Source organism: Leptodactylus fuscus, chromosome 3 (genome assembly GCF_031893055.1).
Source record: "Leptodactylus fuscus isolate aLepFus1 chromosome 3, aLepFus1.hap2, whole genome shotgun sequence".
Taxonomy (NCBI): domain Eukaryota; kingdom Metazoa; phylum Chordata; class Amphibia; order Anura; family Leptodactylidae; genus Leptodactylus; species Leptodactylus fuscus.
In genome coordinates, this window is record NC_134267.1 from 144,864,706 (window position 1) to 144,877,280 (window position 12,575).

Consider the following 12,575-nt stretch of genomic DNA (forward strand, 5'->3'; position numbering starts at 1 on the left):
CAAAAAAGGTCTGTTAGTGCTATTAATAGGTTAATAAGTGGACCCAAATACCTTTAGCAGTGTCCTGGCATCTTCTGCATTTGTTTAAATGGACATCTTCCTGTTCTGTTTTCCTACAACTACCATGATGCCTTGGGCTTCACTCAGAGCTGACTCACATCACCTCCCTTTCTCACTCACACCGCCTCCCTGTTTTCTTTTCTAACGCACCCACAACTAGCCCTTCTTAACTAACGCAACACAAAACCCCATCATACTTACATGTCTTCTGGTCTGGACCTTCTGAGTACAAGGCATCTTCTTCTTGTGCTCAAGCCTGCGCAACAGAACCTGAGTGATGGTTAGGGGTGCTGTAGCAGTATCTCAGATTCTCGAAAGAGATACAGCTTTAGTACCAGAGGTGTACCTTGAAGCTCCTGGGCCCAAGTGCGAAATTCGTAATGGGACCCCATTTCTACAATGTGCCATTTAGATTAGTAATATATATATATATATATATATATATATATATATATATATGGCAGAGGAATCTTTGGGGACCCCAGGATTCAAGGTCATTAGGGACTGTTACTGCTGCATCCCCTATAGCTACAACTCTGGAAATGAATACAAGACCAAAGGAGTTTACTCAACCTTAGGGTTGGTTCACTCTAGCGCTTGTATTCCGTCTGGAAGGGGTCCGTATGGACACCCCCCAGACGGAATACAATTACAATTGGAGTCGATGTGCTGCCAAAGCACACAGATCCCATAGACCAGGGGTGGGCAATTAATTTTCCCATGGCGCCGCATAAGAAATTGAAACTATTCTAGAGGGCCATGAGCGCCGCAACAAATTTAGCCCCACTCACTTCTACGTTGACTCCACCTATTCTCAATCATCTTTTCATGTGCCCCCACAAAGTATAATCCTCCTACAGTCACCCGTACATTATATGCCCCCACATTATAATGTTCCCTTACAACTGCCCCACTGTATTAAATCCCTCTCCTGGTGCTCCAGTTTAAACTGGTGGAAACGAGAGGGGGGCATTAAACTTGGGCAGCTGGAAGCAACAATTAAACTGCAGGGGTAGCTGGAGGGAGACATTAAACTGGCGGCAACTAGAGGCAGACAAGTCCCCCTCCAGCTACCTGCACGGTTTAATGCCCCCTCCAGTTGTCCCCAGTTTAATGTCCCCTCTCAGTACCTTAGGACACACAACACACATCTCCATCTTCTTGCACTGTCCTGCTGGCACTAAGACACTAGTCAAGTTATGCGGGCCGGACTGAATCAGTCAGGGAGCCGGATATGGCCCACGGACCGTACATTGCCCAGGTCTGCCATAGACTATAATGGGCTCCATGTGCTTGCCCGCACTAATGATTTGTTTGGGCAGTGCACAGCAAGCACACGGAGCCCATTATAGTCTATGGGATCCGTGTGCTTTGACAACACATCGCGACTGTATTCCATCCAGGGGGTGTCCATGCAGAATCCTTCCGGACGGAATACAAGCGCTAGTGTGAACCAACCCTTAGTGTGGTTAGGGTAATCTGTGGGTCTTCTTGGCTTATGGGCCAGATAGAAGCTGCAATCTCAATACTGATGCCAGTGTTTATGAGCCCCGTAAGGCTCCAGTGCAACTGCATCCTCTGCACCCCCTCAAGTTATGCCCTTGGGAGTGCCTTAGCCTAGATGACGTTCCGTTTCCAGTACACTAAATAATTTAGAAGGTATGCAGGGTCTTGTTTAGCTTAAAAATAAAAATTTATCCCAGACAACCCCTTTAATGGCAACATACAGAGCCACTGTCTATCCAAGCTATGTCTGCAAGATTTCTGCTAAACTTCTCAGAGCTGCAGTTTAGCAGTTAGAGGGGTTGTCCAGGATTATTTTTTTCATTATTACTATTTTAGTCCAGGGAAGGTGGAAAAAAAAACAAAAAAAACCCCCATACCTGTCATATGGTATCGCAATTTGGCCTATGCCCGTTTCCCTCAAGGCCACACCCTTTCCAGATAAGCCACATGCCATTTTCTTACAAGTTGTATAAATGTGTCAAACACTTCACAAGTATGGTGCACAGAATGTTAGACCTTTTTCTGGTGCAAGCTTTCAATCTCGCCGGTATTGTAAGAGAGATAAGCTATAGCACAAATCCTTTCAAACTTACTAAACAGTAAATGGATAAGAAATGTCGTAAGCGTTTCTGGAAAGGACATAGACACAGATCTTTCTCTTTATGGTTTATTTAAGGATTATGTTCATTAGAGTGTATGGGCTTTAATGTCTACGAATTCTTACTTTAGCAGAACATTCCTGCTGACATTTACGGCAAGAGATTACAGCGCGAAGAGCTTGTTTAAAACTTGGTCTTCTCCCCAATGATAAAAGATATAGAAAGACAAACCTTTTCCATCTGTCATCGCCTCTACCGAGGTGGAATCGGGTTACATACAAACAAGAAAGGCAGTTATGTGGAAGCCCACTTTATGTTCTCAGCGTGTAGACTTTAAAAGCCTCATAAAATGAGATAATTATGGGGCAGAAATTTTAATTTGCATCAAAATCACTTATTTTTCTCTACGGCTGACACAAACCTTAAATGCTTAAGAACGTTTCTCAGCATCTCCCTCTTCTGGATCAGTTTGGAACTACAGCTTTTAAGGAAAGACTAGAAATATATGAACTAGCAAAGAAATATTTATTCTTTAGAAACCGCAGGACAAAAAGTGCCAAAAGGCTGCACATGTCACATTAACTAGGTCATACTAGTCTGGGCAACATAGCGCATGTCTCCGAACAGAAAGCCTGCTTGTGTAGATCTGTGCCGCGCAGGAGAGTAGGTGGAAACTTGACTTCTCATATTCACATGTTCACAACCTCTGGGTTCTTAATGCTCACAACAGAAATATAAGCCAACTTCAATTATAGCCTTTCTTCTTTTAATTATTATATTTCACAGAAAGCAATAAATCGGAACCAGTAGCTTAATCAGAAGGGAACAGGTAAGTACTTGGCATATTCTACAAATATATTACTGGGACTTCTACTGCTTAGCTGCAGGCATGATCATTTTCTAAGCAATCTCCCAACCTTAATTATAACTATGCCTCTTCAATACATATTATTATAAAAAGCAGCTTATGAATTTTCTTACAGTACCTTTACTTAGCAGTGAAAGTCAGTAAGACAATGGGGCAGATTTGCTAATGGACTGTTCATATATCCATTTCTGTTCTGGTATAGGAATAGAAAATGTGAAATTCTATTAAGAATGGCATACATAGATTCCAATGGATTCTACCGACTATATTAGGGTCTGTTGTTATAGTGTCTATAATTTTGCCAAACGAAAAAGTCCAGTATGTAGAAGCCCTACATCTGTGATTTACAATGGAATCCACCATCAAGGATCCTAATGGAACCTCTGGCTAATACTTTCTACTTACACAGTGTAAACTTAGGCTAGACAGTATTGGTCCAGAACCTCACGTTGAGAAAACTACCTAATCCCATCCACACATTGCAGAAAAAATATGCAATGTGTCAATTAATACTGATGGAAACTCTGGTCTTTTCTGCAACATTTTTTGGCTGCGCCTCACTACCTGGGGCCTTAGCATATTGGAGAGGTATTGTGATATTTTATAATGTCTTGTCATATATCCATGTGTACTGTTCCTTTAAGAAATCGATAAGCATATAATGGTAACAGAATATTAAGGCCGGGGACCACGTGACGTAAACACTCAAAGTAAAGTGGATGGGATTCTAACAAATCCCATCCCCACTTTGCAGAAAATACACGCTGTGATTTCCAAAACCGTCGCAGTTTCCCTATAGGTATAATTGAAGAAGAAAGTTTGCAGAAGAAACTTATACGGCTTTCTACAAAAAGCACTGTGGGATGAACCATGATGCATTACTGCCGGGACGTTTGCTGTAGGACGCTATGTGGGGCCTTAACCTGAGACTGAATTTAACGTCTTTGTAAATATATACAGTTTGTGTACATATGGTTGCAGTCTTAAACTACACATCTATATTCTATACACCCATTTGAATCTAGATGGTGGTCACTTTGATGATTCTCAGGCAATATAGAAGATTATATGAATGATATAGCTTTTTAAATGTAATAAAATAAAAAAAAACTAGAAGAATTTTGCAAGCTATGGAAATGTACTATGACTATGTGGCATTGAAAACATGTATTTGCAAACACTGAAAGCTCGCCACAGCTATTCCACCTACTTGAAATGAGTAAAGAAAAGGCACATCCGTGAATGGGAGCTGGTATAGTATTGTGTGGCAGCTGCTTATAATAGGTCATTGTAAACAGGCTCAAGTACAGAGAGAACTGGCTGACAAGAAAATAATAATGATTCTTTAGAGGCAGAGATGAGGAAATAGTAGATGATATGAATAATAATATTATTAGACTAGATATAATGATAGCTCAGCTTCACCATCTCCTGTTGTAAAGTGGATGTAACATAAATTATACACTAGTGAAAACAATATCTCCATTACTGGGCTATACTTTACCTTGATATTTTGGAAACTATTCTAAGTCTATGGAATTTATCTATTTCCTAAAGTACTTCTGTGTATGTGTTGCTCACAAATCCCAAATGCAAAGTAAGGAATGCATGCCCGAATCAAAAGAATGAGGTAATTACTGCCATTGATGGTTTAATTAGGAACATTGTGGTCATTTACTGTCAAGGATGGCAGCAATGCAGCTCTCTGTAGGGCAGTGTTCAGATAACTCTAACTTTTCAACAAACTTTGCATAAATTACGGTAATAGTTTAGTAAACTTTGTAATATATTCAAAGGAGAATGCTTCTTTTTTGCTCTTATAAGGCTGATTCCTTTTTCTCCATACCCTTTCTAAGATTACATTTACTCTGAAAATCTGTGCTATATCTAATGAAGTATGAGTCAAATAATTCAGATTACACAGAAGTCTATGCATAGGACAGGTGCAAGTAGTGAGAAAGAGGTGCATGAAATAAGATGACATTCTGATGCTGGACCTGAATAGGAACTTTCTATCAGAACCAACCTGCTATTGGGAAAGAAAGAAAGAGAAGAAGAGTACCCTATGCAGAGGTTTTAGGGTCCATTCACACGGAGTAAACACACACTCATTTTGGCAAAATACACGTGTAAAAATAAGATTCCCATTGACTTCAATGACATTTTTTACACGTTTATTTTGCCAAAATGAGCGCGCGTTTACTCTGTGTGAATAGACCCTTAGTCTATCAAAACCAAAGCACTTTTCAAATCAGTACATGCCAGTACTTCTCTATATATGTCCTGAATTATTCTGAGGCTATATCTGAGTGATAGAAAGATGGATATAGAGCAGATTCTCCTGTAGTTTTTGTGTGTTGCAAATGCTAGCACACAAAAACTACAGGAGAATCTGCTCTATAACCAAAAGCTCAGAAAGAAATGCATACACTAGATGCCAGCAGAGGGTAAAAGATACTAAAAATTGCTAAATCTGACTTATATACTGGCCAGATATGTTATTTCACATGTACAAAAACTGTTCTATTGATTTTTACAGAGGTGTATCTAGGCTTCCCTTCACTTGGGGCAAAGTCTCAGTTCACTGTCCTGAGGCCTGGTTCTCATCTGCGTTCGGTATTCTGTTTGGGGAATCCACTACAAGCAGCACTTTTCTCTCCACATGATTCATGCGAACACCATGCGGAAAACACGTACCCCATTATAGTCTATGGGGTCCATGTGGTTTATCTGCTAACCACTTTTTAATGCGTTCGGTATTCCTTTCAAGGGGTCCCCAAGCGGAATGGATGAGTCCATTCCGCAAACACTGGACAGAATAGAGCCTGTCCTATCTGATGCGGTGCATAATCATCTATAAGGGGCCTAAGGCTGCTTTCACACGGTCAGTGTTTGGTCAGTGATTTTCAGCAGAGAATGTGTGCTAAACTAGGAGTGGGTTAAAAACACAGAACAGGTATACATTTTAGCATACCTGATCTCTTTGTAGTCTCCACTCCTAATTTTGGTTCACAATCACTGAACAAAATCATTGATCAAACACTGAGCGTGTGAAAGCAGCCTTACTCTGTATCTCAATGCATAAAAGTGGCTTGTTGGCCATATGCCCTCCTCTTCCAACAACCAGCACACATGCTCCAGATAAACACCCCAGCTATGCCCTTTATTCACAAATAGATTATTGAAAGGTTAGGTATATTCTAAGCAGCCCATAAACATTAGAATAACGCCAGCTGAAAATGTATTTGGAGGTGTGCTGATTCTTCCTTTGTAGCAAATGTCACAGAAATGAAAGATGAGGCAAGGGCGCACCTTTAATGAGGCGACATGAGGTGGCTGCCTCAGGCAGTGCTACTCATGGAAACCCAAGGGGGGGGCAGCATTTTGGAACACTATTTTGTTAACTTAAACCAGCCCAAAACAGGTTATTTTTAAAACACGCTGAGCGGGACCTGTCCTGGGCTTGATTAGAAGTTTAGCCACGGGAGGAGATTAGCATAAAGGGAGTAGAGACAGATATTGCGGAGCACAGAGCTGCACACTCACTGATCAGCAGCACTGCACTTGCTCCATTATGGCTGCACCGCCTGCTGGATGATTAATCAGCCTTGCTCCCTGGCTTTGCCCACACATCTGCATCACGCCATTGACGCTGTCAGCCAGGTCTACTTGCAATGACCAGATTGGGAGTAATGCTGCAGTTGGTATTGAGGGGTGCAGGCAGCGCACACTTGTCACGGTCTCTGGGCATGAGGGCACAGCACTGATGCTGTCCCATGTTACCACCACTGATACCGGTGATGAGGGTGCAGAGTCAGACACAGAAACAGTTGTAAAACTGGAACAGAGTTGAACTTTTACTGAAAACTCTACCTAGGGTGTGGAGGTGCAAATGCTTAAACAGTTTCTTCTGTACACCTGGTTACACAACAGAGTCCTGGGGTTCAGGGTAGACTTAATATAGAGTGTTCCTAGCCCTATAAACTTCAGTGTTACAGCCCTAGTGTCGATCTGGGTTCCTATTTAGCTCATAGGATGATGCCCACCACCATACTAGCACATAATATTCCCCACTCACGTTATGTGGTCCTCTTATTTAAGAGTTTCAGGGTGCAATAATCAAGGTGGCGGGTTGTTCCACAGGTCTGGTCCTGACTCCTGGATCCTGTGATACTTGCTATGGAGCTCGTGTTCCAGAATGTTCTCTCTACAGTCTCATGCTGACAAAATGGTGATGCCTGACTTCCTTCAGGGCGATGGCTAGGCAGACAGGGGACAGGCTCTTCTGAATAGCTGGAGTATTTCAACTGTCCAATTTTCCTGGGCCTGTTTAGAACTTGAGATACCTGCACTAAGCTCACAGGACTCCACACTTCTTTCCTCTTCTCCTCCTCCTAACACCAACATCTCCTCATGTGGTGTTGTATAGTGATCAGGATCCCCTTCTACATCACCCAGGTTACAAAGCAATAGGAAATAATGCAATACAATTATAACGGAGATCACCCACAACCCAGTCACAGCCAGCTCTGGTGTGCCACAAACTCAGCAGTGGAGTTACCTGACATAGGTTACAGTGGGCAAAACTCCTCCTGTCTACCCAGCACAGTTTGCAGTAAGGCTCCTGCAGTCTCCCATCCCAACTACTGTAGATCTGGTTTAGTCCTGCTGGCTGCATGGAGTCCTTCCTGTGGCCAATGGTTCACCAGCTTACACAACAAGTAAGCATTAAATGTTAGGAGTATTTAGGTTCTTTAATTTCTATTTTTCTTACCTGGGGAGTTTTTGGCTGCGCATTGTCTGGGGTGGCATCCTGGCGCTGCGGGGTTGTCCTGTCGTGAGTATTGGTGCACACCTTCTGACTTGCACGTGCGCACTGATGGTAGGCAGCTTTATCTCCTGGTTGATTAGTCTGTCCTCCCATTTGCACCTGGGAGGAGTGGTCTGTACTCTGTATTTAAACCCATGCCTCCCATGGTTCTGTGCTGAGTGTCGCTTTTACAGAGCTAGGCCTTAGCAGGAGGAGTAGGTGGTGTTCTGGGATAGAGGAAGTTCCGTGGTTGATTTTTGGGAGGTTTGGGTGAACGAGTTGGTTTGTGTGTTTTCCCTTCTGTGTTCACCAATCCTCCCTCTGTGTATAATTGACTGTGTGAGTGAATTGCCTTATCCTTTGATTTCTACTCAGTTTCCCTGTGTTTGTTTCCTAGTGTATGGTTCCTTCCCATATTGGTTTGGGGGAATCCTTTCCCACATGTTTCCTGTGTGCTGCTTGTGTTGTTAGTCAGCGCACACCCTTGTCAGTCCCTGTCAGTAGCAGCTTCACTTGTTCGTTAGGGGTGACCCCTTTAGTCTCCAGTCCCTAGAGATCTTATAGGGCATTCCTTCTCCCACTTCCCTCTAGGCCTACGGAATCAGTGAGAGAGGAGCTGTCGGGGTCAGGCTTAGCCTGAGTACAGCCGACCCACACCCGTGAGGCAGGGACCGGGATAGCTAGTGGGAGTAGTGCAGGGCGAGATTCCCTACTGCTATCCCTTAGCCCCGTTGCTGCTACCTGGACTGACATAACAGTACACTCAGCCGGTAAAAAAAAAAAAAAAAAAAAAAGGTTCGTTTGCATTATGACGGACCTGAAACAGTTGTACCAGGCGGTGCAGCAGATTTCCACTGAGATGGAGGGGATCAAGCTACGAATGGATGCCATCCAAGCTTCTGGCGTATCTCAAGTACAGCAGTTGGCTCAACACACAGCCTCTCAGGTGGAGGGCATACAGAGGCAGGTGAGTAGCGCCCCTGTGGGTCGGCCTCTGGAGCCAAAAGTCAGCTTACCTGAACCCTTCCGAGGTAAGAGGTCAGATTTTTTCCGATTTCAAAAGGACTGTCTTTTGTATTTCCGGCTACGGCCGTTTTCCTCCGGATCTGAGGTACAGAGAGTTGGGATTATTATTACTTTATTGAGGGATGATCCCCTCATCTGGGCACATTCGTTACCAGCCGACTCAGCTTGCTTACTAACTGTAGAGGCGTTTTTCTCCACAATGGGGTTACTGTATGACGACCCAGACAGGGTACGCACGGCTGAGTATAACCTACGACGTGTGGTGCAAGGGGATCACGCTATAGAGAAATATTGCACAGAGTTTCGTAGGTGGGCAGCAGAAGTACACTGGAATGACCACGCTCTACTTAGTCAGTTTGAGACAGGGCTCTCGGACCAGGTTAAAGACCATCTAGTTTCTCACCCTGTTCCGGGAGATCTAGATGAGGCCATGCAGCTGGCAATTAGAGTTGGACGGCGCCTCCGGGAGCGTGGAGACAAGAGTCCTGGGGGGCTTAGCCCTCCTCAATTCTCTGTTTTTAGAGAGGACCCGGGGGACCAACCCATGCAGATTGGGGCCACTGTGCGAAGTGCAAGACCCAAGAGTGAAGGGTCCCGCACAGTACGCTGTTTTGTGTGTGGAGGGATGGGACATGTAGCAAGGGTATGCCCCTCCAGAGAATGGTTCGCCAAGGAGAGTAATAACCCCAGGTCTATTGAGGGTAAAGGGAGAAAACCTACTAAGGAGGGAGGTGTGCATATTTCCTGTACTCAGACTGCCGGGTTGACCCTTGAAGGATGGGTAAATGGGCAGAAGTGCCGGATTTTGGTTGATTGTGGTTCGGCAGTCAACCTTATTGACTCAGAGTTTTGTGAGCAATTAAGGGTGAGTCCTTTGGTCTTGGAGTCTCAGATACCGGTGTGGGCTATTGATAAGACCCCTCTACAGCAAGCTGTCATCTCCAAACAGGTGGAGGGTTTGGAGTTTATTGTGGGTGGCCACAGGGAAGAGATTGACTTGTTCTTGTTGTCTAAGTTACCAGCACAAGTAGTTTTGGGGTGGCCCTGGCTGAAGCAGCATAACCCTATTATCAACTGGGAGACCGAGTCAGTAGTTTCTTGGGGGCAGGGGTGTAATGGTCGATGTCTGCCCATGTCCGTTATGTCTTTGTCTATAGACAATTTGCCTCAAGAAATATGTGAGTTCAGGGAGGTCTTTGAGGAAAGGGCAGCCAAGACATTACCACCACATCGCACCTATGATTGCTCGATTAAATTTATACCTAATGCAGTGTTACCCAAGACAAGGTTGTACAATCTCACTATTCCGGAGAGGGAGGCGCTCAAAGAGTATATTGAGGGGAGTCTAGAGGTGGGGCATATTCGCCCATCTAAGTCCCCAGTAGCAGTGGGGTTTTTCTTTGTAAAGAAGAAAGATGGAGGGTTGCGCCCTTGTTTGGATTTTAGGGAGATTAACAAAATCACGGTGCGGAATCCCTATCCCATTCCGTTGATCTCGGATCTATTCAGCCAGATTACGGGAGCCCGCTGGTTTAGTAAAATAGATTTACGTGGGGCGTATAACTTGCTGAGAATCAAGAAGGGGGATGAGTGGAAAACAGCGTTTAACACACCCCTAGGACACTTTGAGAATCTTGTGATGCCTTTCGGTCTAACCAATGCGCCTGCGTTTTTTCAGAATTTTATTAATGATGTACTAAGTACCGTCATAGGGAGGGGGGTTGTGGTCTATCTGGACGATATACTCATTTACACCCCGGATTTGGAGACTCATTGGGAGAGAGTGAGAGAGGTTTTAGATCTCCTGAGGGTTAACCAATTAAGTGCTAAGCTGGAGAAATGTGTGTTCGCGGTCAATAAATTATGTTTCCTTGGCTATATCCTATCGGACAAGGGGTTCGAGATGGACCCTGAGAAGGTCAGGGCAGTCTTGGAGTGGCCGCGACCCGAGAACCTAAAGGCGGTCCAACGGTTCTTGGGGTTCTCCAACTATTATCGCCAGTTTATCAAGGGATTTTCTGAGGTTGTGAAACCTATCTCGGACTTGACTAAGAAGGGGGCTGACTGTGCTAAGTGGTTGCCAGAGGCGCTAGCTGCGTTTGAAGAACTGACGAAGCGATTCTCGTCCGCTCCCATTTTGAGACAGCCGGATGAGAGGTTGGCCTTCCGAGTGGAGGTGGATGCCTCCTCGGTGGGGGTGGGAGCAGTACTTTCTCAGGAGTTCGAGGAGGGTACGCATCCCTGTGCCTTCTTTTCTAAGAAATTCTCTGCCTCTGAACAGAATTATGACATCGGAGATAGGGAACTACTAGCAATAAAACTAGCGTTCGAACATTGGCGTCATTTCCTGGAGGGGGACAGAAGGCCAGTCCAGGTATTTACTGACCACAAGAATTTGATTTATCTTGGGTCGGCGAAGAGATTAAATGCACGGCAGGCCAGATGGGCTCTATTTTTTGCGCGGTTCCATTTTAACGTGACTTATGTGCCGGGTTCAAAGAATGTTAAGGCTGATGCTTTATCCCGGTATATGTCGACTGAGGAGGAACAAGAGGCGCCTGCCACTATTCTTGGGGATGGAGTGGTGGTAGCAGTATTGGGCGCGAAATTGGAGAAGGCCTTGATCGAAGCGCAACACGCTGCACCTTCCAAGATACCTAGAAACAAGCTTTTTGTCCCAACTACTCTCCGACAAAGTCTCCTGAGGGAGTGTCATGAGTCGGTTCTTGCTGGTCACCCGGGGGTTTCAGAGACCATGAGATTGGTGTCTAGGAATTTTTGGTGGCCAGGGTGGAGTAAGGAGGTCTTGCAGTTTGTTCAAAATTGTTCGGTCTGTGCAAGAGCCAAGGCGTCGCATACCCGTCCCCACGGTCTTCTACATCCATTGGAACCTCCTAAGGCACCTTGGACTCATCTGTCTATGGATTTCATCACGGGCCTTCCGGTGTCTAAGGGTTTCACGGTCATTTGGGTAGTCGTTAACCGCTTCACGAAAATGTGCCATTTGATCCCGTTTTCCAGGCTGCCATGTGCCAAGACACTATCTGAGGCGTTTATTAAAGAAATTGTAAGGTTGCATGGTCTTCCTGAGGAGATCGTTTCGGACAGGGGACCGCAATTTGTGGCTAAATTCTGGCGGGCTTTTTGCAGCAGGTTGGGAGTTACACTGTCGTTTTCCTCCGGGTTTCACCCAGAGTCTAACGGACAAACAGAGAGGAAGAATCAGGATGTGGAACAGTTTTTGAGGTGTTTTGTTCGAGAGAACCAGAATAATTGGGCTGCCTTTCTCCCCCTGGCAGAATTTTCCCTAAACAACCATGATTCCAATGCCACAGGTACCACACCTTTTTTTTGCTCCGGTGGTAGACATCCTGTTTTCGGAGTATTTTCTTCCATTTCTTCCCCAGTTCCGGAGGAGGAGCTATTTTCTAAAAAGCTGCAAGGGGTATGGTCCCGTATCCGAGAGAATCTGGTGCGGGCGTCGCACCAGGCTAAGGTCCAGGCGGATCGGAAGAGAGGAGAGTTGCAGTTCTTCCCTGGTGAGATGGTTTGGTTGTCCACCAAGAATATCAGGTTGAAGGTTCCTAGCAAGAAGCTGGGTCCCAGATTTGTGGGTCCTTTTAAGATCATCAAGATGGTAAATGAAGTGGCGGCGCAGCTGCAACTACCTAAAAGGTGGAAGATAAACCGGGTCTTCCATGTCTCC